Below are 21,710 nucleotides of genomic sequence, written 5' to 3' on the forward strand. Positions count from 1 at the left end.
ATTTAACAAATTATTAGATCTCATGAGGGAACATAGACATAAATTTAAAGAAGGAACAGTAACTCCCGAGAGGAAAATCAGTAAACAGCACCCTGTACGATGCGTACCACCCCTAGGGGATAGGTTTGCTCCCCTACTCGTGTTCCCAGAACCTCCCAGTAACGAAGAATTATATGAGGAAACTGAGGAAGCTCTCGACTGGTTCTTTGAACAAGAACCGCCATTGACATCCGAGGAACAAGAACTGGTCCGTACTGCTACCCTATGGACTTCACAACCGAAGATTTATAATTCGGACATTATAGCCCAGTTATACTCTAGTTTACCCCTCATCCAGCGTAGGTTAGCAAGTCTGTACATGACACAACACTTGATGACACTGAATAGAGTTTAAAGACCCCATCAATCAGCCCTTGAAGACTTGTTATCCAAATTTTCCCTGCTTGGCCTTCTTGCAAGATCCTGCACACTTCCTTAACATATTTTTAGATGCACGACAGGAATATCATGATGAAGTGGCTAGGACACTCCTTCGGGCCCGCCATACTGATTATCGGGAGAAAGAAATGTATCGACAATACCCTCTCAGAGAGGTCCATCCTAGAGTAAACGCCGCAAATGAATTGCAGAAAGTTTTTGTGTATACACCTCTTACTAAATTAGAAATAATGAAAATGAAAGAAATGGTACCACTGCATTCTAAGGATCCTGTTGGGTTTTTTAAGGAACTCACAGACGTCCTTACTATGGGAATATATACCTTAACAGATCTAACAATTATACTAAAAAATTTGCTGCCCCCAGGTATTTATGAGAAATTAAGGGGACAAGACTGGTTAGTGGATAACGCTAATTTGAATTGGGCCGCCTTAGAGACAAATGACAACGCCAGGGCAGCTGGAGCCGACATACCAGATGATGTGAAATTAGCACCGACCCTCATTCTTAAAGTGTTGCCCCAACTTCTTACCACAAGGAAAGAGGATTGGGATGCTATCTCCACCTGTAAACAAAAGCCAGGTGAAGATATAGGGGATTATTATACGAGATTAGCCCCTTAGCTGCTGGGCCTTTTCCCCCCCAGTGCTGAGCCCTTTTTTGGCTATTTGGGGTAGTTCGCGCTTAGGGCTTCATAACTTTTTGTCCACATAAGCTAACCACGCCAAATTTGCGTCCTTTTTTTCCAACATCCTAGGGATTCTAATGCTACCCAGAGTTTGTGGTTTACCCTGGAGGAGACCAAGAAAATAGCCAAAATACAGTGAAAATTTAGTTTTTCCAAAAAAATGGGAAAAAAGGGCCGCCGAAGAAGGCTTGTGGTTTTTTCCCTGAAAATGCCATCAACAAAAGGTTTCTGGTGCTGAAATCACTATCTCCCCACCTTTCAGGAACGGGCAGACTTGAATCAGAAAACCACATTTTCCAACACAAATTTGGCATTTTACTGGGACTTACCCCATTTTTACTATTTTTGGTGCTTTCAACCTCCTTCCAGTTAGTGACAGGAATGGGTGTGAAACCAATGCTGGATCCCGGAAAGCTAAACATTTCTGAAAACTAGACAAAATTCTGAATTCAGCAAGGGGTCATTTGTGTAGATCCTACAAGGTTTTCCTACAGAAAATAACAGCTGAAATAAAAAAATATTGAAATTGAGCTGAAAACAACAGCCATTTTTCTTTATGTTTTACTCTGTAACTTTTTCCTGCGATGTCAGATTTCTGAAAGCAATATACCGTTTTGTCTGCTGGACTCTTCTGGTTGCGGGGATATAAAGGGCTTATAGGTTCATCAAGAACCCTAGGTACCCAGAGCCAATAAATGAGGTGCACCCTGCAGTTGGTTTTCATTCTATACTGGGTATACAGCAAATCATTTGCTGAAATATGAGGAGTGAAAAAGAGGTATCAAGAAAACCTTTGCATTTCCAAAATGGGATCAAGATAAGGTTTTGAGGAGCAGTGGTTATTTGCATATCTTTGAATTCTGAGGTGCCCATACTAGCATGTGAATTGCAGGGCATTTCTCAAATAGACGTCTTTTTTACACACTCTCTTATATTTGGAAGGAAAAAATGTAGAGAAAGATAAGGGGCAATAACACTTGTTTTGCTATTCTATGTTCCCCCAAGTCTCCCGAAAAAAATGATACCTCACTTGTGTGGGTAGGCCTAGCGCCCGCGACAGGAAATGCCCCAAAACACAACGTGGACACATCCCATTTTTTCACAAAATACAGAGCAGTTTTTTTGCAAAGTGCCTACCTGTGGATTATGGCCTCTAGCTCAGCCGGCACATAGGGAAACCTACCAAACCTGTACATTTTTGAAAACTAGAGACCTAGGGGAATCCAAGATGGGGTGACTCGCGGGGCTCTGACCAGGTTCTGTTACCCAGAATCCTTTGCAAACCTCAAAAAGTGGCTAAAAAAACAAGTTTTCCTCACATTTCGGTGACAGAAAGTTCTGGAATCTGAGAGGAGCCTCAAATTTCCTTCCACCCAGCGTCCCCCCAAGTCTCCCGATAAAAATGATACCTCACTTGTGTGGGTAGGCCTAGCGCCCGCGACAGGAAATGCCCCAAAACACAACGTGGACACATCACAGAAAACAGAGCTGTTTTTTGCAAAGTGCCTACCTGTAGATTTTGGCCTCTAGCTCAGCCGGCACCTAGGGAAACCTACCAAACCTGTACATTTTTGAAAACTAGAGACCTAGGGGAATCCAAGATGGGGTGACTCGCGGGGCTCTGACCAGGTTCTGTTACCCAGAATCCTTTGCAAACCTCAAAAAGTGGCTAAAAGAACAAGTTTTCCTCACATTTCGGTGACAGAAAGTTCTGGAATCTGAGAGGAGCCTCAAATTTCCTTCCACCCAGCGTCCCCCCAAGTCTCCCGATAAAAATGATACCTCACTTGTGTGGGTAGGCCTAGCGCCCGCGACAGGAAATGCCCCAAAACACAACGTGGACACATCACAGAAAACAGAGCTGTTTTTTGCAAAGTGCCTACCTGTAGATTTTGGCCTCTAGCTCAGCCGGCACCTAGGGAAACCTACCAAACCTGTACATTTTTGAAAACTAGAGACCTAGGGGAATCCAAGATGGGGTGACTCGCGGGGCTCTGACCAGGTTCTGTTACCCAGAATCCTTTGCAAACCTCAAAAAGTGGCTAAAAAAACAAGTTTTCCTCACATTTCGGTGACAGAAAGTTCTGGAATCGGAGAGGAGCCTCAAATTTCCTTCCACCCAGCGTCCCCCCAAGTCTCCCGATAAAAATGATACCTCACTTGTGTGGGTAGGCCTAGCGCCCGCAACAGGAAATGCCCCAAAACACAACGTGGACACATCACAGAAAACAGAGCTGTTTTTTGCAAAGTGCCTACCTGTAGATTTTGGCCTCTAGCTCAGCCGGCACCTAGGGAAACCTACCAAACCTGTACATTTTTGAAAACTAGAGACCTAGGGGAATCCAAGATGGGGTGACTCGCGGGGCTCTGACCAGGTTCTGTTACCCAGAATCCTTTGCAAACCTCAAAAAGTGGCTAAAAAAACAAGTTTTCCTCACATTTCGGTAACAGAAAGTTCTGGAATCGGAGAGGAGCCTCAAATTTCCTTCCACCCAGCGTCCCCCCAAGTCTCCCGATAAAAATGATACCTCACTTGTGTGGGTAGGCCTAGCGCCCGCGACAGGAAATGCCCCAAAACACAACGTGGACACATCACAGAAAACAGAGCTGTTTTTTGCAAAGTGCCTACCTGTAGATTTTGGCCTCTAGCTCAGCCGGCACCTAGGGAAACCTACCAAACCTGTACATTTTTGAAAACTAGAGACCTAGGGGAATCCAAGATGGGGTGACTCGCGGGGCTCTGACCAGGTTCTGTTACCCAGAATCCTTTGCAAACCTCAAAAATTGGCTAAAAAAACCAGTTTTCCTCACATTTCGGTGACAGAAAGTTCTGGAATCGGAGAGGAGCCTCAAATTTCCTTCCACGCAGCGTCCCCCCAAGTCTCCCGATAAAAATGATACCTCACTTGTGTGGGTAGGCCTAGCGCACGCGACAGGAAATGCCCCAAAACACAACGTGGACACATCACAGAAAACAGAGCTGTTTTTTGCAAAGTGCCTACCTGTAGATTTTGGCCTCTAGCTCAGCCGGCACCTAGGGAAACCTACCAAACCTGTACATTTCTGAAAACTAGAGACCTAGGGGAATCCAAGATGGGTTGACTCGCGGGGCTCGGACCAGGTTCTGTTACCCAGAATCCTTTGCAAACCTCAAAAAGTGGCTAAAAAAACAAGTTTTCCTCACATTTCGGTGACAGAAAGTTCTGGAATCTGAGAGGAGCCACAAATTTCCTTCCACCCAGCGTTCCCCCAAGCCTCCCGATAAAAATGATACCTCACTTGTGTGGTTAGGCCTGGTGCCTGCGACAGGAATAGATCACACAACGGTCAATGTTGGTCCTTACGTGAGGCAGCTGTTGACCCTGGGGTGATCCATTCCTGACACAGACACTAGGTGTAGGCACTCAAGTGGGGTAGTGTTTTTATCAGGACAGGTGAGGAGTCACTGGGTGGTAGGAATATTGTGGATCCCAGCATATTCCTGTAGTTTGTGTGACAGAAATGCGAGAAACATTTAGTTTTTTTTCAACATTTCAGCTTTGCAGGGTATTCTGGGTAAGAAAACTTTGGGGAAGCCACACAAGTCACACCTCTGTGGACTCCCCCGAATGTCTAGTTTCCAGAAATGTTTGGGTTTAGTGTGTTTCTCTATATGGCCGCCGAATCCAGGACCAAAAACACAGGTGCCTGCCTTACAAAACCAGTTTGTTTTGCCATGGATAATTTTGATGTCTCCACAATATGATTTGGGTGGTGGAATTTGGGGCTGAACTAAATTGGGGAGCTCCCAAGAGAGCACTCTCTCTCTGCTTGCCGCCACATTCACCTGCTCTCTGGGTTGACCTAACCCACTATTACCCAGTTGCACAAACAGCTTGCGAAGGGACAGCAGGACTGTCCTCATCACCTCCCTCATAATGTACTGGAAGAGGAGTTATCGAATGGGACTCCTCTGACTGAAAAATCACTCCCAGAGTCTGCGCCATTGTCCTATCCCTCAGATGCTGTCTCAGTATCTGATGTCTCAGTCTCTGATCCTATGTCAGAGCGGTCCTCTATAACCTGAGTGTAGGCAGCAGTCATCCATCAAGATGCCATCTCTGCTATTGGCTAAACTGTTGCTCTAAAACACTAGCCTACGTAGACAGTCACAAAATCGATGGTGTGTGAGATACGTGCAACAGTAGAGGCCACCTTACCTGCGCTTCTTCCCTCAATCAGCACGTACTTTCAAGACACTCAAAAAACACCTTGTCACATACCATTCGTCACAGTCTTTAGCACCTCCTGCGCCCAGTCCAACAATCATTATTGGTGCTCCCACTCCCTCCTCCTCGGATTCCCTCATTACCACCCAGCAAAAGTGCCCTTCATCTCTCCATAGACTTTGCTAATGTACTCAGCTATTTACATAAAATACAGATTTGCTCCTTGCAGTAGGCATATAAACCTTCTGCGCTTCTTTATGGCACTAAAACTGCCACTAGACAAGTCGGACCCTTTTCCCCCCAGGGAAACCACACACATATTGACAAAAGTGATATATATATGACAGCCAATCACCTGAAACTCAACTCAAGCAAAACCGAAATAATCCTCTTTGGCCCACACAAAAACACCTGGGACCCCTCATGGTGGCCCACCACGCTAGGCCCTGCACCCACCCCCGCCAACCACGCACGCAACCTCAGCATCATCCTAGACTCCTCCCTCTCGATGACCCAACAAATCAACGCTCTCACCTCCTCATGCTTCAACACACTACGTATACTGAAAAACATTCAAATGGATCTCCACAGAGACCAGAAAAACTGTCACTCACGCACACAGCAGCAGGCTTGATTACGGAAACGCCCTCTACGCCGGCACCACTCTAAAACTCAAGCGCAAACTACACGCAGCACAACTCATCCTCGACCTCCGCCGACACGAACACATCTCTCCACACGTCAAATCCCTCCACTGGCTCCCCATTGACAAAAGGATCACCTTCAAGATCCTCATCCTCGCACACAAATCACTCCACAACACAGGCCCTGCCTACCTCAACGAGAGTCACCTTCCACACCCCCACACAAAACGTCCGCTCAGCTGACCTCTCTCTCGCCTCTGTCCCCCGCATCAAACACACCACCACCGGGGGCAGATCCTTCTCCTACCTTGCACCCAAAACCTGGAACGCCCTCACAACCCACCTTCGCAAGACCCAAAACCTACTTCTTTTCAGGAAGGGCCTCAAAACCTGGCTTTTCGAACAGTGAACCTCCCAGCCCCTTTCCCTCCCCCCGCCCCCCCCCAAGCGCCTTGAGACCCTCACAGGTGAGTAGCACACTTTATAAATCTCTTTGGTATATATAGATCTACCTCTATATATATATATATATCTATGTACATAGATATATCTATAGATATATCCATGTACATAGATATATCTATCTACATAGATATATAAATATAGATCTATATATAGATCTATTTTTTTTAGTTGTTGTATAGTTTCCTTGGGGGCCAAAATGGCCCCCAGGGAAACCCTACAACATCTAAAAAAAAATTTGCCCCCACAGGGGGTCACCCTGCCGACGGGCGACCCCCTGTCATTTTTTTTTTTTTTCATTATTTAAAAAAAAAAAAAACAATCCCCTGGGGGGAGGGGGGCGCGATCGCGCCCCCCCCCCCCCAAGGGGGCACCTACCTTTTTTTATTTTTATTAATTATGCCCCCGGGGGGGGGCGGCCCGTTTTCCGAGGGGGCCGCCCCCCCAAAGTGAAATCCCTGGCGTCTAGTGGTGTTTCCTGGCCCCCGATCGCAGCTGTGCTGCGATCGGGGGCCAGGAAACACTTTGAGAAGGCCTCGTAAGAAAGGGGAGACTCTCCCCCTTTCTTACGAGGCCTTCTCAAACTGTTTCTGGCCCCCGATCGCAGCTGTGCTGCGATCGGGGGGCCAGGAAACCTGAAAGTGTTTCCTGGCCCCCGATCGCAGCACAGCTGCGACCGGGGGGCCAGGAAACACTTTCAGGAAGGCCTCGTAAGAAAGGGGAGTGTCTCCCCTTTCTTACGAGGCCTTCCTGAAAGTGTTTCCTGGCCCCCGATCGCAGCTGTGCTGCGATCGGGGGCCAGAAAACACTTTCAGGAAGGCCTCGTAAGAAAGGGGAGACACTCCCCTTTCTTACGAGGCCTTCCCGAACGTGAGAAAGGCCGTTTTCCCCATCAAAGCAGGAAGCGGCCGCAAGGCTGCTTCCTGCTTTGATGGGGAAAACACCTTTGCAACGTCAGCGCGCCGCGAGGCGCGCTGACGTCACAAAGGGGCGCGTGGGGGGGCGGGGGAGACACGGAAGCTTCCGTGTCTCCGGGGGGGGGGTTTAAAAAAAAAATAAAATCCTCGGGTGCGACGCACCCGAGGATTTATTGATACCCTTCCTGGTGTCGGCCACTGGTCGTGACCCGCACCAGGGAGGGTGTGTGGGCGTCGGCCAGTGGCCGACGCCCGCACCTATCAGGTTAGAGAAATTTTTCACTGCCAATAGTGGTCTTAAATTAGAAAGTGATTCATATGCACATCTTTTTGTATCCAAATTGGTGGAAAACAGCCTCCCGAAGTTAAGGGAAAGAGTTCAGAAGGTAGAGAGCTCCTGGCAAGCACAAAGTCCCTCCCAAGTCCTACGAATATTACAATACCACCAAAACAGGATAAGGGGGGAAGAAGAAAGCGAAAAGGTTAGGGTAAAGGAGACTAAGTTAAGAGCACTAGTGGCACAAACAGTGATGCCCAAATCAGGGCCACAACCTCAGGTACAAAGAAAGGGTAATAATTCTAAAGGTGTTTGTAACTATTGTAAAAAAAACGGACATTATGTTAAAGATTTACAAGGGAACGTTACGTGCCCAGTTCTAAAACATAATGTGGCCACTGGGAAAACTGCATCCAGAATACATGTTCCTCGAGATCAGTACAGACCTCAAGAAGGAACGCCCCAAGAACAGAATCAGGGAATACCAAACACAACGCAAATGTACATATCTGATGAAAATACTGGATATGCCGATTTTCCCAGTTTTTTATGAGGCTTCCCAGGGGGGGTTGAGGATAAATTGACCCTTATTCCTATACCTGTGGACCAAACTGGTCCATATGTAGACATTCACCTCCTGGGACAAGACAAGAAATTCCTATTGGATACAGGGGCAAGTAAGACAACAATAGATCATAACGAGCTTCCGCAAGTTCCACTCTCTGGGAATAAAAATATTTCACTGGGTTTATCTGGTCAACCCATTACAAGTAATACATCAGAGCCACTACCCTTACAAATTGGCCCTCTTATCACTACGACAGATCTTCTCTTGACTGATGCTTGCCCCGAGAATCTATTAGGAATAAAACAATTGAAAGAATTAGGAGCCATAATAGTGTGCTCCCCCCAGGATGTGCGTCTGTTCCTTCGAGACTTCAAGGGCCATTATATAGTCAGAGATTTAGATCCTCGATTGGCCCACCTCCCAGCCGAGTTGTGGGCCACCAGTCCCACATCGGTCGGGCAGATGGTCATTACGCCCCACAAGATCATTTTAAAGGAGGGAGCCATACTACCATGACTCCGTCAATATAAAATGCCTCCACAAGCTGAGAAAGACCTTACTTCCATTATAGAGGACCTCATCACTAGTGGGGTGGTGATCGAAGTACCATCAAATACCGTGAATTCACCCGTATTACCTGTGGCAAAGAAAGTACAACAAGGAGAAAATACCAACTATAGACTTGTGGTAGACTTACGGGAATTAAATAAATGTGTTGTGGCACAACATCCTGTCGTACCAGACATATCTACCCTTTTAACAACAATTGATTGTGAAGCCACACATTTTACCGTTATCGATCCCAAAAACGCGTTTTTCAGTGTACCAATACATGAAGACAGTCAATATTTGTTTGGGTTCTCATTATCCGGAAGGAATTTCCGGTTTACCCGAGCTCCTCAAGGACTTACTGACAGCCCGAGCATCTATAGCCAAGCACTAAAAAGACAGCTAGACACCATACAAATGCCTGATCAAACAGCCCTTCTGCAGTATGTCGATGATATACTCATTACGGCCAGATCTGAACAGTCATGTGTCGAAGCTTCATTATTGGTATTAACATTCTTGGCTGAAAATGGCCACAAAGTGTCACCAAAGAAATTGCAATTCTGTCAACAGCAGGTGACCTACTTAGGGCACTTACTGTCAAAGGAGGGAAGGCAGCTAACAAAGGAGAGAATACAATTGATACAAAATATACCACAGCCAAAAACACAGAGACAGGTACGCGAATTCATAGGACTAACGTCCTACTGCAGACAATAAATACCACAATTTGCACTAATATCAAAACCACTTGTAAAATTGACGACATCAGAAGCCAGCACGTCTCCCCAGCTTCCATGGACAGAGGAACACACGCTCGCTTTCAAAACATTGAAAGAGGCGATGTGTCAGGCCCTAGTGTTGGCCACCCCTGATTATCATAAAGATTTTACACTATTCGTCACTGAAAAGAATGAGATCGCTCTATCGGTCCTGACACAAGAGCAAGCTGGAAAACAAAGACCATGTGGATATTTTTCATCCACCTTAGATCCTGTAGCACAAGCTCTTCCTGCATGCCTGAAGGCTGTAGCAGCAACAGCTCAAGCTATTAGACAAACCGATGCTATAGTATTGGGACATCCTTTGATAGTACGAGTTCCCCATGCAGTAGAACTATTGCTTAACAGAACACAGACACAACATCTAACAATAGCAAGACTGTCAGGGTATGAACTGACACTTTTTCAACCTCACATACAGATCTTAAGATGCAATACCCTGAACCCTGCCACACTCTTACCCATTCACGAGAACATAGATGAGGTACATGATTGTATGGAAGTGATTGAACAAGTGACAAAACCACAAACAGATTTAAAAGACACTCCATTACCAGATGCAGAAGAAAATATTTACGTGGATGGTTCTTGTAAAAGAACAGAAAAGGGGGAGATAAGGGCCGCCTATGCTGTTACCACAAATACTCAAATTTTAGAAAGCAAACAGATACCCATTCTCTCAGCACAAGCTGCCGAGTTGATAGCATTGAGCAGGGCCTGTTGATTGGGTAAAGGGAAAAAAATAAATATTTATACTGATTCACAGTACGCTTTCGGAGTAGTACATAATTTTGGAACATTATGGAGAGAAAGAGGATTCATGACATCGCATGGATCAAAAATACAACATGCAGACTTGATAACACAATTGTTAGATGATATGCATCTACCAGAACAAATAGCTATAATAAAATGCAAAGCACACACAAAGGGGACAGATCATGTTATATTAGGAAATGCATTAGCAGATCAAACAGCTCAAGACATGACACAGAAAGACGTAGAGAGTACGCTGCATCACGGACCCGAATTTATGCATATGCAGGTCACACGAGATATAACTATGGACATCCAAGACATACAGAGTCACGCCACAAATGAGGAAAAAAAAAAATGGAAAGAGGAAGGAGGGATACTAACTGATCAAGGATGGATGACACCACATAAAGCAGTCTGGTATCTTCCCGATGCCATGGTGCAGATTATTATAGATACAATACATGGACCAGCCCACCTTGGGGAAAAAGCTATGCTAGACGCAATACAACATATATGGGACAATAAACATCTTAGGGCAGCAGCCAAACAAAGAGTCCAAACATGTATGATATGTTGTCAGTATAATATTGGAAAAGGCACAACAGTAGGGGCAGGAGGATTTCATCCTCCTGAACACCCTTTTGAAGTTATACAGATGGACTATATACAAATGGAAAGGTGCAGAGGACAGAAGTATGTACTCGTAGTAGTATGTGCATTAACACGTTGGACCGAAGCTTATCCTGTACCTGACTATACTGCCAGCACTACAGCTAAACAATTGATTAAGGAGTATTTCCCTAGGTTCGGTCTGCCCCGAGTTATATATTCTGATAATGGTCAACCATTCTCGTCTGAATTAATGAAAAAGATATCGCTCCTGTTGGGATACGAGTGGAAATTTCACTGTGTGCGTCATCCACAGGCAGCAGGCCTGGTTGAGCGACATAACCAGATTTTAAAAAACAAATTGTCAAAAATATGTGCAGATAAGAAAATTGATTGGATAACTGCTTTACCTGTAGCACTGTTCTATATGAGAATGGTCCCCCATTCCAGGATAGGATTAGCACCCTACGAGATAGTTTTTGGAAGACCACCTAACATATGGGGGATACCTCGAGCTAAGTCTATAACAGATTTTGAAATACCGGTACTGACTGATTACCTGGCTTCCTTGATGTCTGCACTTCAATCTTGTCATTCACAGGTTGCAGCCGCATTTCCTGATAATACTGAGCCCAAAGAGCTCCAGATCAAACCAGGCGATTGGGTTTATATTCGCAATTTTGATCGAACAACACCTCTTGAGCCTCGATGGAAGGAACCGAAGCTCGTTCTACTGGTTACCAGGACAGCTGTAAAAGTCGAAGGTCGTAAGGGATGGCTCCATGCCAGTCACTGTAAGAAACATTTTCCCAAAGAAAAAAGCAGACAGACATCGCCACTTCAGACACAACAGAACGCAGAACAATTGACATTACCCACAGAAGAAAGTCTCCACCAGACTTATAGATCTAAACTCAGGTCATCTACTCGAGCCCAGGTCAATTAAGTCCAAACAAGCTCTACTTGTTGGTGAAACAGCAGGGGCTCTGAGAAGTATACCTGACAAAAATGACGATGGAGACAGTGAAGCAGAAGATGTTGAGAGACAAATACAGAAAGAAAATGTGTGCGAAAATAAATTTTTGTATAATGGTGTTAATGTTGTTTCTGGCAGCAGCAATGTGTTTAGGTTGGGTTTTACATTTAATTTTTCCATCTAGTCAACTCCCTATATTCTCACCCAACAGTACACAAGAACATATCTATTATGATCTTACGCCTCATGAACGGGCCCACAAATTAGCTATGCAAAATAACTCCTTTGTACGGATGTTGCACTATACTCACCAGGTTGCTAATACTACAGATTGCTGGATATGCGGACAGATTCCCCCTCATCAGAATGACGGAGGGATGCCACTGGTACCTTTTCCATTTTCATATAATGGTACCTGTGAGGCTTAGTTGCCTTAATAACAGCGTACAATACCTCCAATTCCGCATGCCCTGAAGGAGATGCTCGGATATGTAAGAATGGGTGGCCATGGGGAGATCTGAATACCGTCTTTAATCAAGTCTGTTATCCTGACGATAATGGAATACCACAGGCTAAGGGGACTATATTCGAAAGTGAAGAGTATAAACAGGAGTATTGGTCTTCCAAATTAGTAAATACCAAGCCTAAAAAGAAAGGCGGACCAGCCTCCATATCTGTTTCCAAAATGAAAGGACAGCTGTGTGTCCAGAAGAATGGTATAATCCAGGTAGGACACAGTGAATGTAATATTACTGTGAGTTTCGAGGATAAAGGCCAATCAACGTTTCCAGCGTCTAGACATACATATTTTGTCTGTGGAGAGATAGCCTATATACGTCTTCCCCTCGGATGGGGAGGAAGATGCTATATATCTTTCCTATTGCCTCCTGTTTTCCTTGCCCCGCCGATGTATCATAAGGATCGCCTACTCCCTAATGAGAGGCATAAGAGATCTATAGATACTTCGGGGATAGACCAAACAGAGACTACCCTGGAACAGTACACAGACTTCAATAGAGGTTTCTTCTTCTTTATTGGACCGATTCAGAATAGTAAGCTTATCCGTAGGCTTACTCGAACAGTAGAAGCAGTTGTAAATCAGACTATAGCTGCTCTGGGAAATTTGACACAGGAACAATCCGCTATCAGAATGGTAGCGCTTCAAAATCGTCTTGTTCTTGATGTCATACTAGCAGAGAAGGGCGGAGCGTGTAAAATTATCGGGTCGAGCTGCTGTGTTTTCATACCTGATAATGCCCCCTCTGTCTATGAGGCTATTTCTAGATTGCACAAAATTGCGTCCAGCTTACACCAGGATCCTGGCAACTGGACCTGGTCAGGATGGTTTTGGGAACTAGTCTCCACATGGGGCTGGAAATTGATTTCTGCTATTGGCATAGCATTGTTTACATTAATGGGATGCTGCCTGTGCATCCAGTGTTGCCCGCCACTCTGTGGATTGTGTGCTACCATGTGCATTCCTAAACCACACATCCAGAAAAAAGAAAATGTTAAGATTATGCTCCAAGATCATATTGATGATCTTATGGCCATCGAGATAGAGGACAATGGTTGCACTCTGGTGCAAAGAGGGAATGTGGAAAAATAGTTTCTCACCCTTCGTGCAACCACTGTTCATTTGATATCAGGACAACCATATTGAATATGGCATCCATTTTGTGAGTGTTTTAAACACCCCGTCGCAGAGGAAATAGGCAGAAAAAGATGCAGCTTGAAAGCAGCTACATCGTGTAATATGCCTAAGGCCGAATACCAGACCGGCCACATACCTGCGGTTAAGCCAATTTTGAGAAAAACTAATTTCCACGGAATAACCTGCAATTGGAACAAGGTCATACCTGCCATTTACTACACACTATTATACACTTCAGCTGTTTGTACATTTTTGTTTGTAAGCAATCTCCCACTCCTCTCCCCTGAGGCATACAAATGTTTTTATACCTAACTAGTGGAAAATGATTGAACCTCTTCCATTTGTTTGCATGTAGTAAAAAAAATTATAAAAGCTCTATGCTGCGTGAAGTAAGACAGACTACTCCCTAACCCGCTTGGTGAAGGAGCTCTCCCTTAACTCGAGTTATTGAATAAATCCCGATTATTCTCTACATCTCGGACCCCGTCTCTTTCCTTTTTTTATTATTATTTAACTTACAAAGCAAATTCAGAGGTATTTAAAATTATTTACCACAGGCTCAACATGCTCACTCAATAAGCGATAGAGAACATTCGAAGAAAGTTCTCCTTGTGCATTATCTACATGAAGATATTTCTCATCTAACCTAAATGTTTCTCTTTCTGTGTGTGTGGTAGTTGTTTCTAAAGCTGAAGTATGGTTGGCTTTACCCTTGTCAAGAACAGTCATTCCCCTAATCAATACTGTAGGAGGCTGGCCTGGCTTGTAGTGGGTACCAAGGGGTACTTACACTCTGTAACAGGTCCAGTTATCCCTTATTAGTGTAGAAGAGGTGTTTCTAGCAGCTTAGGCTGATAGAAGGTAGCTATAGCAGAGCAGCTTAGGCTGAACTAGGAGACATGCAAAGCCCCTACTATACCACTGGTGTGATATGCACAATATCAACGATATCATAAAAAACACAATACACAGATATACTAAAAATAAAGGTGCTTTATTTTTATGACAATATGCCAAAAGTATCTTAGTGAGTACCCTCAGTATGAGGATGCCAAATATACACAAGATATATGTACACAATACCAAAAATATGCAGTAATAGCAAAAGGAAGTAATGCAAGCAATGTAAAGTTACAGTAGATTGCAATAGGAACACATAGGTGTAGGGGCAACACAAACCATATACTCCAAAAGTGGAATGCGAACCACGAATGGACCCCAAACCTATGTGAGCTTGTAGAGGGTCGCTGGGACTGTAAGAAAACAGTGAGGGTTAGAAAAATAGCCCACCCCAAGACCCTGAAAAGTAGGTGTAAAGTGCACCTATAACCCCCAGAGAGCACAGAAGTCGTGATAGGGGGATTCTGCAAGAAAGACCAACACCAGCAAAGCAACAACAGTGAATTTCCGGACCTGAGTACCTGTGAAACAAGGGGACCAAGTCCAAGAGTCGCAACAATGTCGAGAGTGGGCAGATGCCCAGGAAATGCCAGCTGAGGGTGCAAAGAAGCTGCCACCGAATGGAAAAAGCTTTGTGTTCTGCAAGAACGAAGAGGACTAGGAACTTCCCCTTTGGAGGATGGATGTCCCACGTCGTGAAGAAGCTTGCAGAGGTGTTCCACGCAGAAAGACCGCAAGCAAGCCTTGCTAGCTGCAAGGGTTGCGGTTAGGGTTTTTGAATGCTGCTGTGGCCCAGGAGGGACCAGGATGTCGCCACTTGGATGAGGAGACAGAGGGGACACCCAGCAAGTCAGGGAGCCCTCACAGACGCAGGCAGCACCCGCAGAAGTACCAGATGAGGCACTTGGAAGAGGAGTGAACCGGAGTCCACCCGAAGTCAGAAAAGGGAGTCCCACGACGCCGGAGGACAACTCAGAAGGTTGTGCACTGCAGGTTAGAGTGTCGGGGACCCAGGCTTGGCTTTGCACGAAGGAAATCCTGGAAGAGTGCACAGGAGTGGGAGCAGCTGCAAATCACGCGGTACCCAGCAATGCAGTCTAGCGTGGGAAGGCAAGGACTTACCTCCACCAAACTTGGACTGAAGAGTCACTGGACTGTGGGAGTCACTTGGACAGAGTGGCTGAGTTCCAGGGACCACGCTCGTCATGCTGAGAGGGGACCCAGAGGACCGGTGATGAGGTCTTTTGTTGCCTGCGGTTGCAGGGGGAAGATTCCGTCGACCCACAGGAGATTTCGTCAGAGCTCCTGGTGCAAGAAGGAGGCAGGCTACCCCCAGAGCATGCACCACCAGGAAACAGACGAGAAAGCCAGCAGGATGAAGCGATACAAGGTTGCAGTAGTCGTCTTTGCTACTTTGTTGCGGTTTTGCAGGCGTCCTGAGCAGTCAGCGGTCGATCCTTTGGCAGAAGGTGAAGACGGAGATGTAGAGGAACTCTGATGAGCTCTTGCATTCGGTATCTGAAGAATTCCCCAAAGCAGAGACCCTAAATAGCCAGAAAAGGAGGTTTGGCTACTTAGGAAGGAGGATAGGCTAGTAAGAAAGGTAAGAGCCTATCAGAAGGAGTCTCTGATGTCACCTGATGGCACTGGCCACTCAGAGCAGTCCAGTGTGCCAGCAACACCTCTGTTTCCAAGATGGCAGATGTCTGGAGCACACTGGAGGAGCTCTGGGCAGTGTCAGGGGAGTGGTCACTCCCCATTCCTTTGTCCAGTTTTGCGCCAGAGCAGGGCTGTGGGATCCCTGAACTGGTGTAGACTGGCTTATGCAGAGATGGGCACCATCTGTGCCCATCAAAGCATTTCCAGAGGCCGGGGGAGGCTACTCCTCCCCAGCCCTGACACCTTTTTCCAAAGGGAGAGGGTGTAACACCCTCTCTCTGAGGAAGTCCTTTGTTCTGCCTTCCTGGGCCAAGGCTGGCTGGATCCCAGGAGGGCAGAAACCTGTCTGAGGGGTTGGCAGCAGCAGCAGCTGCAGTGAAACCCCGGGAAAGGCAGTTTGGCAGTACCCGGGTCTGTGCTAGAGACTCGGGGGATCATGGAATTCCATGATCTTAGACATGTTACAAGGCCATGTTCGGAGTTGCCATTGTGACGCTATACATAGGTAGTGACCAATGTATAGTGCGCATGTGAAATGGTGTCCCCGCACTCACAAAGTCTGGGGAATTTGCCCTGAACGATGTGGGGGCACCTTGGCTAGTACCAGGGTGCCCACACACTAAGGGGGTCATTCTAACCCTGGCGGTCGGCGACCGCCAGGGCTAAAATGACGGAAGCACCGCCAACAGGCTGGCGGTGCTTCCTTGGCCATTCTGACTGCGGCGGTAAAGCCGCGGTCAGAAAAGGGCAACCAGCAGTTTCCCGCCGGTTTACCCCTGGCCCAGGGAATCCTCCATGGCGGCGCTGCTTGCAGCGCCGCCATGGGGATTCCGACCCCCTTACCGCCATCCTGTTCCTGGCGGTTTTCACCGCCAGGAACAGGATGGTGGGAACGGGTGTCGTGGGGCCCCTGGGGGCCCCTGTAGTGCCCATGCCACTGGCATGGGCACTGCAGGGGCCCCCTAACAGGGCCCCACTAAGATTTTCAGTGTCTGCAAAGCAGACACTGATAATCGCGACGGGTGCCACTGCACCCGTCGCATCCCTTCGACTCCGCCGGCTCCATTCGGAGCCGGCATCCTCGTAGAAGGGGGTTTCCCGCTGGGCCGGTGGGCGGCCTTCTGGCGGTCGCCCGCCGGCCCAGCGGGAAAGCCAGAATGGCCGCCGCGGTCTTTTGACTGCGGTGCGGTCATTCGGCGGTTCCCGCTTGGCGGGCGGCGACCACCGCCCGCCAATGTAGGAATGACCCCCTAAGTAACTTAGCACCCAACCTTCACCAGGTGAAGGTTAGACATATAGGTGACTTATAAGTTACTTAAGTGCAGTGGTAAATGGCTGTGAAATAACGTGGACGTTATTTCACTCAGGCTGCAGTGGCAGGCCTGCGTAAGAATTGTCAGAGCTCCCTATGGGTGGCAAAAGAAATGCTGCAGACCACAGGGATCTCCTGGAACCCCAATACCCTGGGTACCTCAGAACCATATACTAGGGAATTATAAGGGTGTTCCAGTATGCCAATGTGAATTGGTGAAATTGGTCACTAGCCTGTTAGTGACAATTTAGAAAGCAGAGAGAGCATAACCACTGAGGTTCTGATTAGCAGAGCCTCAGTGAGACAGTTAGTCATCACACAGGGAACACATACAGGGCACACTTATGAGCACTGGGGCCCTGGCTGGCAGGGTCCCAGTGACACATACACTAAAACAACATATATACAGTGTAATATGGGGGTAACATGCCAGGCAAGATGGTATTTTCCTACAAATACCAAGTTCAATATCATGCATACAATAGCCAAACCAATATTCAAGCATTTACAGCACCTATTCTTCCTACCCTCTTGGCTAATGTTACTCATGATCTGCAAAGAATCAGAAAGTAGAAGAGAAAAATAATAACAATACAGCAAAAATCAAAAAACAAAAGCTTCAATCTTCTTTTAGCAATTATTTACAGCTATCAGTATTATTTCCTGGATCCTTTTGTCAAAAATTGGTCAAAATCGGTTTAGCAGGTTGTCAAATCAGGTTCTTTTGTCAATTCAGGTTATCAAAAGCCTTTTCAGGTTACTTTCAACAGTCTCTTTTTTTGTACTTCTCCCAGCTCATAGTTTGAACAGTTCAGTTCATCCGTTTCCTTCAAGTGACAAAATATTGACCTGGAATTTCTTGATCAAAACAAAAAGACAAAAATTATCTTTGCCATTCACTTGTTGTTGCATACGCCCATTCAGGACCAGTGTACCTTCGACTTGCAATTCTCTTTCTTTTTAACTTCGATCTCCTTTTAACTCTCCTTCACTCAGATCTTCTCTCCTTGTCAAATCTACGTCCTCCTCAATAGTGGTCTCTACAATTGCTTCTTTTCTCTTTGCTTGTGACTCAGGCCACTTTTCTCCTTTTAGTGGACCTTTGGTCAAGGCTCTTTTCAGTATCGAACTTGTATCTTCTTCTAGCTCTGCAGGACTTTCTCTTGACGGACCTGCAACTGGCTCAGGAGGAGTCAGACCTCAGTGGCTTTGTTCCGCCTCAACTCCTTCCCCCTCAGGGTCTGTTGTTTGCTCTGTTTGTCTCTCAAGATCAACTACTTCTGGGAGAGCCCTCCTCTGACAAGACTTTCCTGCTACCTCAATTGAGATTGGTTCACTTTCACTTTCCTGTAGGTCTTCTAATTCATCTCTCACAGGAGTGACGGAACCATTCTCGATTTGCTCAGATCCAGTCTCAGTTCCTCTTTCCGGCTCTGAGGTTGGTCTGGTCATTGTTGGTACTCTCAACAACTCTTCTTCATTGTCCAAAAGGACATGCCACTTTTCTCATATGGCTTGCATGGATCCAGTTCGGAACTCTGGCACACTTCACAGCTGTGGTAGTGATCAAAACTACCTGGTAAGGGCCTTTCCACTGAGGCGCAAAACACATCTTTCTCACATGTTTTCTGATCACAACCAGTCACCTGCTCTCAGGTTGTGTCCTTGATCTTGAGACGGTTGTAGTGAGGTGGCTTCCACCTGATGAGAGAAAGAGCAAACCACATCAGACAGTTCCTTGCAGTAGTCCAACACCATACCATCTGTTATGTTCACAAGAGCATTTGCAGGAACCGCTGGTAACCACATTGCTCGGCCCATGAGGATCTCATGCGGCGACAGTCCTGTCTTCATGTTGGGTGTGTTTCTCATTGTCATTGGAACTAAGGGTAGTGTGTTGGGCCATTTCAGATTCGTGGACCCACACATTTTCACCATCATTAATTTCAAGGTACCATTCATCTGTTCCACAAGTCCTGATGCTTCAGGGCGGTAGCTACAATGCAACTTCTGCTCAATATTCAGGGCTGAACATAGTAATTTAATTAATTCATTTTTGAATAGCCTTCCTCTATATGATTCTAAAGAGATCGGAAACTAAAAACGAGGCTGTCATTTCTTCGTGTAGGATAAACTGCAATCAATGGCAAAAGATGTGGGCAATCACCAACACATATCTCAGTCCTCCACACACAGGCATCTCAATAAAATCCACCTGCATTCTGCTGAATGGACCTCCTGCTCTTCCAATGTGGCTTAAATTGACCGCTGTCCCTTTTCTTGCATTCATTTGTTGACAAATGACGCAACAATGGCAAACTGCTTCAGCAACCTGTCTAATCTTTGGATTGAACCAATTCTGCTTCAACAATTGAATCATTGCATCCCTCCCAATATGTTCTTGACCATGATAATATCTAACCATTTAAGTCAACAAACTGATCGGCAGTACCAATTGGCCTTCTTCTGAAATCCACTGTTCACCCTGACGCTGTACACATTTAATTTTGACCCATGACCTTTTTTCCTCCCTATCAACATTATTTTGCAGTGTTTTCAGCCCTTTCAAGGTATCTGTTACATGTAATGCATAACATGTGACAATTCCCACTTATCCTCGAACTATATATAGTTTAATGTGCAAAACCTTGTGACCTGATCCGCATACCCATTTCGCATTGACACAAAATCTTGCGATTTCACTGCATTTCACTACGGCGGTCTTTTCAGACATTTGGATAGCTTGCAACAATTCTTTAATTTTCTCACCATTTCTAACTGCAGAACCAGAAGAGGTCAAGAAACCTCTCTGAGACCACAACTGGTCAAAATTATGCACTATTTAAAATCCATACTGGCTATCGGTATAGATGGTAACCTTAAGCTGCGCAGAAACATGGCATGCTCTAGTGAGGGCTACCAGTTCTGCTACCTGTGCGAAGTATAATCCTTGAAGCCAGGATGTTTCAAGTATACCAGAATTCATACACCCAGCATATCCTGCTCTCAGTATTCCTGTATTGTCCCTTAGACAGGAACCTTCAACAAAAACAATTTGGTCATTTCCTTCCAATCAGGTGTCTCTGATATCGGGTCTCGGTTTGGTGTACATATCAGTTACTTCAAGACAATCATACTCAATATCTTCCAATTTTTCAATTTCAAAATTTTCATTTGAGAGTAAGGTTGCAAGGTTAAGCACTGTACATCTTTTCAGTGACACATTTAGGGACCCCAGGATGTGGTAGGGAAGAGGTCAACTGTGGAGAGAAAAAGCTTCTTAGGGACATTGGGGCAGGAAGAGGGTGAAGGTTTGGGAGTGGTGGAAGAGGAAGTGGTTGTAGGAAGTGTCTGTCTGCTAATTTTGGGTGCAGTTGCATTGGCTAGTTGTTGATGTGAGGTGGATGACTTTTTGGGTGCCTGAGGCTTGTGTTTGTGTACTTTTGGAGGAGGGGTCACAGATACAGTGGGAGAGGACATAGGGGACGCGTGCATGGATGTGGGGGTGGTGACTGACAGTGAGGGGTGTGTACTGATAGGTGTGCTGGTGATGGAGGTAGTGGATGAGGGTGTAGTACATGCAGGTGTGAATGCAGATGCTACTGGGAGGGAGGTGTATGATGAGGAGGAGGGGGACACAGTGGAGGCAGTGGATGTTGGTATGTCTGCATCTTGATGGTGTTTGTGTGAGTTCCTGTGGGATGATGTGTGGTGCTTGTGTTTGCCTGAACCACTCCTGTGTGTTGTCCTGGGTACATGATGTTCTGCTTGTGTGCTTGGGATAGGTCGGGGTTGAGGGGAATGGGATTGGGTAGAGGAAGTTGGAGGGGGAAGCTAGAAACAGGGACAATGGCTGCCATCAGGGAGGAAACCAGAGCCTGGATTGATCTCTGTTGGGCCTCCATGCCAGAGTGAATGCCCTCCAGGCATGCATTTGTTTGTTGCAGATGGGCTGCCAGCCCCTGGATGGCATTCACAATGGTTGGCTGCCCAACAGAGATGGATCTCAGGAGGTCAACAGCCTCCTCACTTAGGGCAGCAGGGCTAACTGGTACAGGGCCTGAGGTGCCTGAGGAGAAGGAGATGCTCAGCCTCCTGGGTGAGCGGGCACAGAAAACATGCTGAGGGGCTGCTGGGAGGGCGGTGCTGGTATGTGGAGAGGCGGCTGTATCTGTATTTGGGGTGGGCACAGAGTTGTCCGGCACCACCAGGGAGGTTCCATCGGAGGAGGTATCACTGTCAGAACTGTGGTGCTCCCCTCACCCTCCGTCCCACTTGCTCCCTCACCGTCGGTGGATTCGGCCTCCT

This window comes from Pleurodeles waltl, chromosome 2_2 (genome assembly GCF_031143425.1).
Source record: "Pleurodeles waltl isolate 20211129_DDA chromosome 2_2, aPleWal1.hap1.20221129, whole genome shotgun sequence".
NCBI lineage: Eukaryota > Metazoa > Chordata > Amphibia > Caudata > Salamandridae > Pleurodeles > Pleurodeles waltl.